Source organism: Carcharodon carcharias, chromosome 8 (assembly GCF_017639515.1).
Source record: "Carcharodon carcharias isolate sCarCar2 chromosome 8, sCarCar2.pri, whole genome shotgun sequence".
Classification (NCBI taxonomy): Eukaryota; Metazoa; Chordata; class Chondrichthyes; order Lamniformes; family Lamnidae; genus Carcharodon; species Carcharodon carcharias.
Genome location: NC_054474.1, coordinates 43347419 through 43360026, shown reverse-complemented (window position 1 = coordinate 43360026; position 12608 = coordinate 43347419).

Sequence of the window (12608 nt, the reverse complement as noted above, 5' to 3'; positions counted from 1 at the left end):
ACCCATTTATGTCTACTCTCTGTTTCCTGTTAGCTATCCAATCTTCTTTCCATGTCAATATGTTACCCCTCCCACCATGAGCTTTTCTTTCTGCAATACCCTTTGATCTGGCATCTTAACAAATGCCTTCTGGAAATCTAAGTACAGCACATACACCAGTTCCTCTTTATCCATAGCACATGTTACTTATTCAGAGAACTCCAATAAATTGGTCAAACATGATATCCCTTTCACAAAACCATATTGACTCTGCCCAATTACCTTGAATTTTAAGTGCCCTGCTATAATGTTTTTAAGAAAAGCTTCTAACATTTTCCTTGTGACCGGTGCTAAGCTAACTGGCTTGTAGTTTCCTGAATCCTGTCTCCCTACTTTTTTTAATAAAGGAGTTACATTTGCTATTTTCAATTTTAATGGAACCTTCACCGAATCTAGGGAATTTTGGAAATTTAAAATCAATACATCATCTAGTCCCTTCTTTTAAGGGCCTAGGATGAAGTCCATCAGGATCCGGAGACTTGAAGTGTTGGAAGGAGTGGATAACACGGAGTAGATGACACTAGATAACAAGTTTTGGCTGTCAGATCATTCTCACTGTGATTCTCAAGAGTGTGAAATGCCTTGTTTAGACTTTGAGCCTTCCTTTTCAACAATAGATTGTTGCCAGGGTGCCATAATTCTGAAATAAAAACTTTCCTGTGTATCACTGAGTTAGTCAACTTCTCCAATGCTGTAATTATATTATCCATTGTGATGGAAGCCATCTTAATGATATGACTCAGAGTGAGGCTGGATCGGGAAGCTGCTCCTGGAGGGCCAGAATACTTCCTTCTTCAGCAGCAGAGTTCAGGGGTTCTGACCTCACAGCACTTCACACTTCACAGGACAGGATTTCAATTCTTGGAACCCGACATTGCGTGTCTGCTGCTTCCCCACCCCTTCCTGATGCGGAAACGCACACGTGTCACAATTTAAATTTACAAATAGCTTCACTGGCCAAGAAACATGTTCACATCAGCAAATTACTGACAGCGGGCAGAGGAAGGAACGGGACCAAGTCTGAAGTGGACCCCATTTAAAGGGTAGGCGGCAGCCATTCGCTGAGATTGCATCTGAAAAATGGAAGCACGACCTGATCAGTGGGCAGTGGGCAGTGGGCAGGAGGGCCCTTCCCCTCTCCCTCCCCCTGCTTTTCAGGCAAATCATCTGAACTGCTGATGGAGGCAGGGACTTGAGTGCAGAAATATCTTTTCCTCTACGAGTGGCAACAGAAGGCCAGCACGATTCACAAAGAGGTGGCTTGAGGTGGCACACAAAGTCAGAGGAGGAAGTGGTTGCGGAAATGTTTCAATCACCTTCTTAGGCCTGGCAAGCTGTATTCCAAAACAGCACCAGATTGTATTCCTCCTGGTCAACAGTCACCAGAGAGCAAGAGAGAGTGGCATCCTGAGGGTGCATGGAGTTCTCATCATGGAAGATGGATGTGCTTATACATAAGCGTAGGTCAGAAACCCAGTGCTGTTGGTCAGGAGACTGGAGTGCAGATTGCAATACTTTTTGGGAGCTGCAAGTAGAGTAGAAGGCATTATCCTAATGCCATCACTCTGAAGGTCAAATGGAAGCAGAAAGCTCAGGAGAAAGTGAGGGTACGCCTGAAAGGTGTGGTGCCCCAGCTCATGGTACCAATACATTTTTGAGGAGTAGGCCCTTGCCTTGGCCAAAGTGTCCAGACACAGGGACACTGGGAGGTGGGAGTTCACCACAGACAGGGTGAAGACATTATCTCCAGATCTATGGCTCCCGGTGGAATGAGCCGTCAATGCATGAGCGTTCATCTCATCTTAATGTAGTAATTGTCGCTTTAAGGAATGAAGTGACTGTAGCTTTAAGACTTATTGTCTTGTATAGTATCACATGACACTGTGAACGACTCAGCTCTAAGTACAGGGAACCTTAGAGTGGGAGTCCTTCTTCTAGTTGTGGAGCTTGATGGAAGCAATTATCTGCTGCTGCAGCCTGTAAATAAAGTTTAATGTTTCTAATGAGAAATCTGTCTGGAAAATCAAGTCCATAACAAACTGGTGACGAGGATAAATCGGGTCTGGTGTTGTCCCTGTGAGTCTTGTTTAAACAGAAGAAAAGGAAGATATGCTCACCAGATATGCCACAATTTGGCAGGATTGACCCCTGCAAACCATCCACAGAGGAATGTTGTCAATATGTTTTACACCTCGGGTTCTATTTCCAGGCAAATGAACTAACAGGGTAGGAAAAGAGGAGAGCAATTGTCTTAAGTGCTTGCAGGAGTAAAACCATGAATTTAATCTGAAGTTTGATGGCCCTGAACGCCCCCGATTTGAAGACCTTCAGTGGATTGATAGACCATATTAAGGGACACTTTCAACCTAAACCCTTAGTCACCATGCAGAGGTTCAGGTTTAATTCAAGGTTTAGAGCGCCAGGTCAGACTATTGCTACATATGTGCCAACATTGAAACAACTGACTGAAAGCTGTGATTTCAGGGAGGCCCTAACCGATATGCTCAGGAATCATTTGGTCTTTGGTGTACAAGATGATGCCATTCAATGACAATTATTAGCTGAAATAAATCTCAATTTTAAAAAAAGCATTGGAAATAGTGCTCGCGATGAAAAGTACCAAACGGTTTGTGAAAGCTATACAAAGTGCACAAAATGGCACCGTTTTCCAGTTGGGGTGGGAGCAGACAGCTGGGTGTGGTGCAAAAAGCTGGGACCCTGCCATGAAGCTACCAGAAAATTTAAAATGAATACAGGAAACAGTTCAGCAGCAAATCTGAAAAAGAATTGTTACTGATGTGGAAGCAATCATGTTCCTGAAACTTGCCGTTTCAAAGAGGTCGAGTGCTATTTTTGCCATAAAAGAGTGCACATACTGAAGCATTGTAAAGCAAGATTGAGACAGATTCCCAGGCAGCAAACTAAGTTAATTGAAGTACATGATGTGGAAGAACTAGAAACCACCAATTCTGATACTTACTCCCTATTTAATGTAAAAGTAAGGAAGACAGAATCAGTCACTGTTACTCTGCAGGTAAATGGGAAACTTTTAATGATAGAAGCGGACACTGGTACTTCAACCACTGTAGTGGGAGAGTACACCTTCAAATATTTAAACAAGGGTACCCAACAATTGAATTTGGAGCAGACTTCAGCCAAATTGTAAACTGATAATGGTGAAGCTATCCAAGTGAAGGGTATTACCACTGTACCTGTTTATTATAAGCACCCAACAGCACAACTCCCGGTGATGGTAGTAGAAAGCAAAGGACCAAGGCTTCTAGGTCGTGATTGGTTGAAAGGGATTTTCCAGCTACGAGTAGGAGGGTGCCAGAGCTGCTAAAGAAATATGACAAGGTTTTTCGAGGTGAACTGGGGAGAATCATAGGCCTACAGGTTAAGATCTACATTGACTCGGAAGCAACTCCTCATTTCCTTAAAGCAAGGCCAGTGCCATATGCTCTGAGGGAGAAGGTTGACACTGAATTGAACCACTTAGAGAGGCTGGGGGTCATACAGCCGGTTCAATTCTCAGAGTGGGCAGCAGCTATAGTCCCTGTCTTAAAACTGGATCAGACCATCCGGATCTGTGGAGACTATAAGCTACAAAGCTGCCAAGTTGGACAAGTACCCTATCCCTGAGATTGAGGATCTCTATGCTAAATTAGCAGGAGGAACAATTATACTAAACTAGATATGAATCATGCATATCAGCAGCTGGAACTGGATGATACCTCCAGCGAGTTTGTGACCATAAACACCCACAAAGGGTTATATCAATACAAACGTCTGCCCTTCTGTGTTTCTTCGGCCTGCGCGGTTTTCCAGAGGACAATAGAGAAGTTGCTACAAGGACTACCTCAAGTTGTGGTCTACCTGGACAACATCCTAATAATGAGGTTCGTGGAAGCTGAACACTTGGCTAATTTGGACAAAGTTTTGAAACAATTTTTGGAAGCAAGGCTGCATTTAATAAAGAAAAGTGTACCATTCAGGCAAGCAAATTTGTTTATTTGGACCGCTGGGTGCGTGCCCAAAGGTTACACCCAGTACAAGAAAAAGTTAAAACTATCAAGGAGGCACCTTCACCTAGAACTGTCCCAGAACTCAAGTTATTCTTAGGTATGGTTAATTATTATGGTTGATTCCTGCCCAACTTATTAACGGTCCTAGCACCTCTACACTCATTATTAAAAGAAAACCAGTGTTGGGTTTGGAAGTCACTCCATGAAGAAGCCTTCTTGAAAGTTAAACAACTCCTGCACTCTTTAAACTTGTTTGTACACTATGACCTAACAAAAGAACTGGTACTAATCTGTGACACAGCCCCCTGTGGTGTGGGAGTGGTACTGTCGCACAAGTTGGATGACGTTTCAGAAAGGCCAGTAGGCTACGTGTCCAGGACCCTTTTCGCGGTCAAAAACTGATATTCACAAATCGAGAAAGAAGGATTATCGATTATTTTTGGAGTTGAAAAGTTCCATCAATACATACATGGCTGACACTTTATGATAGTGTCTAACCACAGACCACTCTTGGGTATGTTCAGTGAAAATAAAGCTATCCCCCCCATAGCTTCTGCACAAATTCGTAGATGAGCTCTAATTTTCTCTGCATATGAATACACTTTTGTACACAGTCCAGGGATGCATATAATCAATGCTAATGCCCCAAGTCGCCTTCCTTTGCAGGAGAGAAATGAACATGCCCCAATTCCCCAAGAGATCATATTAGTGATGAATTTCCTGGCTTCCTTGCCAGTCTGCACAAGGCAGATAAGAAAGTGGATGAATTGTGATCCAGTCCTGTCTAGAGTGAGAGACCAAGCATTGAAAGGATGGTCTCAGGAACGAGTCCCTGATGAATTGAAGCCATTTTTCACTCAAAGGCATGAATTGAGCAGTCAAGATGGTATCCTGTTATGGGGTGCATGAGTAGCTGTTCCTTCACAAGGAAGGGGACCACTCTTAGCAGAGTTGCACAGCGCACATCTGGGAATCTCAAGAATGAAGATGCTCACGTAAAATTACATTTAGTAGCCGGGCATGGATAGTGATATCAAGATTGCTGTTAAACACTGTATACAATGCTAACAACTACAGAAGTTACCTATTATGGCTCCACAAAATCACAGATGGATATAGATAGGTTGAGTGAGTGGGCAAAGATGTGGCAAATGGAGTTTAATGTGGGAAAATGTGAAGTTGTACATTTTGGCAGTAAGAACAAAAAAGCAGAGTATTACTTAAATGGAGAACGATTGCATAATTCTAAGGTGCAGGGGGATCTAGGTGTTCTAATACATGAGTCACAAAATGTTAGTATGCAGGTACAGCAGGTAATAAAGGTGGTTAATGGAATGCTATCCTTTATTACGAGAGGAATTGAACTTAAAAATAAGGATGTTATGCTTCAGTTATACAGGGCATTGGTGAGACCGCACCTCGAATAATGTGTGCAGTTTTTGTCTCCTTATTTAAAGAAGGATGTAAATGCATTGGAGGCGGTTCAGAGGAGGTTTACTAGATTGATGCCCGGAATGAGTGGGTTGTCTTATGAGGAAAGGTTGGACAGACTGGGCTTTTTTCCACTGGAGTTTAGGAGAGTGAGGGGTGATTTGACTGAAGTATACAAGATCCTGAACGGCCTTGACAAGGCAGACATCAAAAGGATGTTTCCTCTTGAAGGTGAGTCCAGAACTTGGTGACACTGTTTTAAAATTAGGAATCGTCCTTCTTGGACAGAGATGAGGAGAAATTTTTTCTCTCAGAGAGTTGCGTGACTTTGGAATTCTCTGCCTCAGAAGGCGGTGGAGGCAGAGTCATTGAATATTTTTAAGGCAGAGTTAGATAGATTCTTGTTAGGTAAGGGAATCAAAGGTTATTGGGGTTAGATGGGAATGTGGAAATTGAAACACAAGAAGATCAGCCATGATCTTATTGAATGGTGGAGCAGGCTCAAGTGTCCGAAGGGTCTACTCTTGTTCCTATTTATTATGTTCTTATATTCTTCACTGCACCCGTGGCAATGACCTGGTAGGCCCTGGGTGAGATGACACATAGTGTCGGTCCTTTTCTGGACACCATGTTCCATTCCAAATGGTTGATGTTAGGTCACTAACGTTAGGTGCGACTGTAGAAAAGTTATGTCAAAGCTTTTCTATGGATTGCTAGAAGTAATTGTCTCAGACAATGGTACTGTGTTTACTCGCGCTGGATTTCAAAAAGGTGTTTGCCCAAACGGTATCAAGCACATAAAGACAGCTCCATATCATTAGCTGAGAGAACAGTACAGAGTTTTAAAGCTGGGATGAAAAAATTATCAGAAGGATCATTGAAGACTAAACTTTCACTTTTGCTGTTTCACGATGCAACAACCCCCCACACTGCTTTGGGTTCAACACCTTCAGAGTTACTTATGAAGCAACGCCTTCGATTGAGATTAAGCCTGATTCTTCCCCCTTTGGAGGGGAAGGTGGAGAAAAGTCAAGGGAATCAAAAAGCGACTCCTGATTTGCATAGTCGTGAGCGAGAATTTACTGTTGATGAAGCAATATAAATACAAAGCTTCAGTGGTGGATCGATTTTGTTTTTTTATTCATTCATGGGATGTGGGTCTTGCTGGCTAGGTCAGTATTTATTGCCCGTCCTTAATTGCCCTCGTTCAAAGGGCCTTTAAGAGTCAACTACATTGGAGTCACATGTAGGCCAGGCTTGGTGAGGAGAGCAGATTTCTTTCCCTAAAGGGCATTAGTGAACCAGATGGGCTTTTATGACAATTGGCAATGGTTTCATGGTCATCATTAGACTTTTAATTCCAGATTTTTTATTGAATTCAAATTTCACCATCTGCCACAGTGGGATTTGAACCCAAGTCCCCAGAGCATTGCCCTGGGTCTCTGGGATATGAGTTCAGTGACAATACCACACTGCGACTGCCTCTGGCTATTACCTGGTGTGATAGCTATTGTGATCGGACCCTTTTGTATCACATGGAAGAGGAGGGCTGGATTACCTGCGAACACATGGGTCATTTGAGAAGAAGAGAGATACCACAACAAAATGATATTCTACCTGTAACCATAATAGAACCTGTGGTCATTGTTCAAATTGTTCAACCAAGGATAGAAATACCAGATGCCAAATTCAGAGTAGAATACACTGAACTGCCTGTGCCTAAAGAGATACTGTGATGTTGTTGCGGTTCCAGACAATGTGGATCCTGTAAGAGGTTCGAAAGTTGTGGAGCTACGATGTTCCATCCAGATCAGGAAACCACGTAAGAGACTGAACTTGTAATTCGCTGGCCCATGTATATGTTTGCAATGTCATGAAGGTAGGCATTCTTGTAAATACAAACTGTACAATAAAATTTAAAGGGGAGGAACGTAGTCATTGTAGTTTTAAGGGAATAGTGATTATAGCTTTAAGACTTATTGTTTTTGTGTAGTATCACGTGACAGTGTGAACGAATAAGCTCTAAGTGCAGGGAACCTTAGAGTGGGAGTTCTTCTTCAAGTTGCGGACATGGGTAGAAGCATGTAACTGCTGCTGTAGCCTGTAAATAAAGCTCAATGTTTCTAATGAGAAACTTGTCTGGAAAATCAAGTCCATAACACCTAAGCAACATGAATCTCCTGATCTCCTATCACCATCTTTGTTTATGTCTCCCACAGGGTCACCTGCAGAGGGCCAGCAGTTGCAGCATGGGCAACAAGACCCCGAGGAATCCGAGCAGGAAGAGATCTTGAAGGCTGCATCATAACTCCTTACCAGCGCACCCTCAATCACCATAGATGCTTGTACCTTGATAAGTCCTCATGCATTGTTAGGGATGTTGGCACTGGATGAAGCACACATCATGTTGGAGCAGGAAGAGATGGGTGAGCCAGAGTCAGCTGTGATCATTCCCCCTCAGAGGATGAACAACAGATGCAGCCCTGCTCAGCAGGGTGGGGATGCAGAGCCTATAGGAGTCATGAAACAGACACCTCTGCCAGGAGAACCAATATAAGATGTGTGTCCACATGTCGGAGTTGCCTGAGGCACTGGAGTCAAGGGGTGAGAATAGAGGAATCCATCTACCTCCTGTGCTCTGCAATGTCCCAGTGCATTGAGTGAGTGAGCTTCTCCACTGAGAGAGTGGCCAACTCACACGCAGAGCCATATAAGGCATCACGCAGAGTAGGTGGATTGACTTGCAAAGAAGGCCTCCAGGACTCAGCAGCACTGCTCACTCAGTCCAAATGACTAAGAGAAGCATGGAGTGGATACCAGCTGTATGCCAGCTGGTGGTTCCCTCCAGCAATCAAGGGCAGGTGACAGATGGAGAGGAGGGGGCCACCCCTCATGGGCTATGTCATCATCATTCGCCCCCATGGGCACTCCTGTGGAATCATGCCCTGTGATAGAAGCTGATCCTGCAGCGCTACCAGCACAGCAGCCGTTGAATGTGACCCCTGGTACCTCCATAACAAAGGCGACCACCACCGGAATCTCAGTCCCAGACAGGCATGAGTGAGCAGTCTGACTCCACCTCACCCTCAGCCACAGGGGGAGCACCTCGAAAGAATAGCTGTGAGTGCAGGCCGCTAAGTTGGTAATGTCACTTTGTGGGTCACTTGAGTAAATAATCATTAACTATTAAGCCATAAAGTATTGGGAAAGATGTTGCACTAAGGTTGAATTGTGTGTTTTCACTTCATGCTGGTGAAATGGAGGAGAATGGGAAGTGAGGGTTGGCAGAGTGATGGAGCATGCTAGTGAAGAATGTTTTAGGTCCAGAAACTGCACCTCTGCTGCCAGGGTTCTGCCTCTGCACTGACAGATGCTGCTCCTCAGGTTATACATTACCACAGGGAGCAGTAGAGAACCAGTGGGGGAAGGCAGGTCTACACCCCTGAGCTGTTTGGAGGATGCCATGTTTGCACCATATGGCCAGCAGTGACTGAAGCCATTGTATCCAGCAACACTGAGGTAATTCAGGGCGAGAGTATGTCCCTGCCTCATGCACCTTAACAAATCATATCTCACCCTTATCTTGCTATCTGGCATGAAGTGCAACTGCAGATGGTGTGGCCTCAGCCTCTTGCTTTCCACATAACCCAGCTTCCCTCACTACAAGGCTTTCCTTCATTTTACTTTCAGATATCCAAGCTTCTCCCTGGTCAGTCAGTGCAGCCTCAGCTTGAAGGGTGTGAGCAAGAGCAGACCCTGTTAATTGATCTGACACTTTGACACTTGCAGACACCAACTCAGATACTGGCATTGCACTGAGAGTATGGTGGAGGCAGATTCAATCATGGGTTTGAAAAAGGAAATTGGAGAATTATATGAAGAGAAAAAAAGAACTACAGAGAAAAGGTGGGAGAGTAGGATTAGATGAATTGCCCTTACAGAGGGGCAGCACAGACATGATCCAACAGAGGGCGGTCGTGAGAAATGACTGAGAAGCATTCTGGGAGAAGTCAGTTCAGTCATCGCAACTCAGAAGGGGATCGAGGTGAAGGACCCTTTTACTCAACAGGAGGAAGAGCATCCAACAGAGGGCGGTAGTGAGAAGTGACTGAGAAGCATTCTGGGAGAAGTCATTGCAGTCATCTCAACTCAGAAGGGGATCAAGGAGAATGACCATTTCATCAACAGGAGGAAGAGCATCCAACAGAGGGCGGTAGTGTGAAGTGACTGAGAAGCATTCTGGGAGAAGTCAGCACAGTCACCGCAACTCAGAAGGGGATCGAGGAGGACCCACTGTCAAAGAACAGAATAGCTCCAAACATTACGTTGCTATAGTGTTTCCATTCCTCCCTCCTCCTCAAACCAAAAAAAAAAGAGAGAGAGAGAGAGGGAGAGGCAGCACTTTCAGGAGTGCGCTAGGCCTGTGAGGGACACTCTTCTGAAAATGGATTTTTTAAAAAGCAGCTGATTGGTGAGTAAATCCTGGTGAGTTTTTTTGTCAATCTATTAAAGTAATTCATTGCTTAATACTGAGGTAGGAGCTAAAAAAAAGTATATAGTATTGTACAAGTATAATTAGTCAAGAAACAAGGTTCTTAACTAACATAAATAAGGCCCCGAGCTAGCGTATTTTTTAAGGGAGTAACTAGCTTAAGCGAGAAGGACATCATGGCAGGAGAACTCAGACCTGTGATATGCTCCTTCTGCAGGATGTGGGAAATGAGGGACGCTTCCAGCGTCCCTGGTGACCATGTGTGCAAAAGGTGTGTCCAAATGCAACTTCTAGCTAACCAGACTTCGGAGCTTGAGCTGCGGGTGGACTCATTGAGAAGCATCCACGAAGCTGAGCAAGTCATGGATAGCACGTTTAGTGAGGTGGTCATACTGCATGTGAAGTTTACACAAGCAAAAAGGGAATGGGTGACCATCAGGAACAGTAAAAGATTCAGGAAGGTAGTGCAGAGTCCCTTGTGGTCATCCCCCTCTCTAACAGATATACCACTTTGGATACTGTTGGGGGCATGACCTCTCAGGTGAAAGCAGCAACAGCCAAGTTCACGGCACTGTGGGTAGTTCTGCTGCTCAGAGGGGCGGGAGGAAAACAAATGGCAGGGCTATAGTCATAGGGTATTCAATAGTTAGGGGCACAGACAGACGTTTCTGTGGCTGCAAACGTGAATCAAGGATGGTATGTTGCCTCCCCGGTGCCAGGGTCCAGAATGTCATGGAGCGGCTGCAGGACATTCTGGGGAGGGAAGGTAAACAGCCAGTGGTCGTAGTACACGTTGGTACCAACAACATAGGTAAACTAAAGGATGAGGACCTGCCAGTTAGGAGATAAATTAAAATGCAGGACCTCAAATGTAGTAATCTCAGGATTTCTCCCAGTTCCACATGCTAGCAAGAGCAGGAATAAGAGGATAGACCAAGGGAACACGTGGCTGGAGAGATGGTGTCGTTGGGAGGGATTCAGATTCTTGAGGCACTGGGATCGGTTCTGGGGAAGGTGGGACCTGTACAAACCGGACGGGCTGCACCCAGGTAGAGCTGGGACCAGTGTCCTTGTGGGGGCTTTTGCTAGGTCTGTTGGGGAGTATTTAAACTAGTGTGGCAGGGGGATGGGATCCCAGGAGTAGGATCAGATAGGTCAGATTCAGATCAGAAAAGTGGAGGTAGAACATTAGCTAGGGATGTTGTGATAGACATGGAGTTACAGGAGAAGCAAAGTTCACAAAGTGTTCAGCAAAGGAAATTGACAGTGTTAAACTGTTTATACGTCAATGCAAGGAGTATTACAAACAAGGTAGATGAGTTAAGGGCACAGGTAGACACATGGCAGCAGGATGTCATTGCTATAATGGAGACCTAGCTAAAGGAGGGACAAAACTGGCAGCTTAATATCCCTGGTTGTAGAGTCTTCAGACATGATAGAGTAGGAGATAAAAAAGGAGGGGAGGTAGCACTAATGGTTAAAGAATCAATTCCAGTTGTGAGAAGGAATGATATACTAAATGGGTCAAGAAACGAGGCTTTATGGATTGAGCTCAGAAATAAAAAAGGGGCAGACCCCCAAATAGTGAAAGGGAGATAGAACAACAAATATGTAGCCAAATTTCTGCTTGTAAAAATAAGAGGGCAATAATAGTAGGAGACTTCAACTATCCTAATATCAACTGGGATTCAAACAATATAAGGGGCACTGAGGGAGAAAAATTCATGCAGTGTGTCCATGAAAATTTTTTCAACCAATTAGTGACAAACTTAACAAGAGGAGATGCAATTCTAGACCTAGTCTTGGGGAATGAAGATGGGCAAATGGGTGAAGTGACAGTTGGTGACCATATTAGGGATAGTGATCACAATTCAGTTAGATTTAGCATTAACATGGAAAAGGACAGAGATAAGGCAGGAGTAAAAGTCTTGAACTGGGGGAAGGCAAATTTTGCAGAAATGGGAAGGGACTTGGCTGAGGTGGATTGGACAGCAATGCTGGAGGATAAAACAGTGGAAAACCAGTGGGAAGTACTAAAAAGTGAGATCCTAATTGTATAAAGTAGACATGTGCCCTACAAAAATAAGAGTGGTACTGCCAAATCTAGACCCCCCTGGTTGTCTAGAGGAATACAAGGGAAGATCAAATAGAAAAAGAAAGCGTACAATAGGCACAAATTAAGCACTGCAGATAGCCTAGACAAATATAGGAAGTGCAGTGACGAAGTAAAAAAGGAAATCAAAGAGAGGGCATGAAAAAAGATTAGCAAGTAAAGTTAAAGATAACCCAAAGATGTTTTACCAATACATTAATGCTAAAAGGTTAGTTAAGGAAAAAGTGGGACCTAGCAGAGATGAAGATGGAAACTTGTATGTAGATGCAGAGGCTGTGGGAAGGGTTTTGAAAGAATATTTTGTCTCCGTGTTTATAAAGGAAAGGAAGGATGTAGATATAATAGTCCAGGAGAAACACTGTGAGATATTGGACGGGATAGTCAGAAAGAGAGAGGAAGTACTCGAAGGGTTGAAATCCTTGAAAGTTGATAAGTCATCAGGGCCAGATGGATTGTTTCCGAGGCTGCTGAAGGAAGTCAGGGAGGAGATAGCAGATGCTTTGAGGAT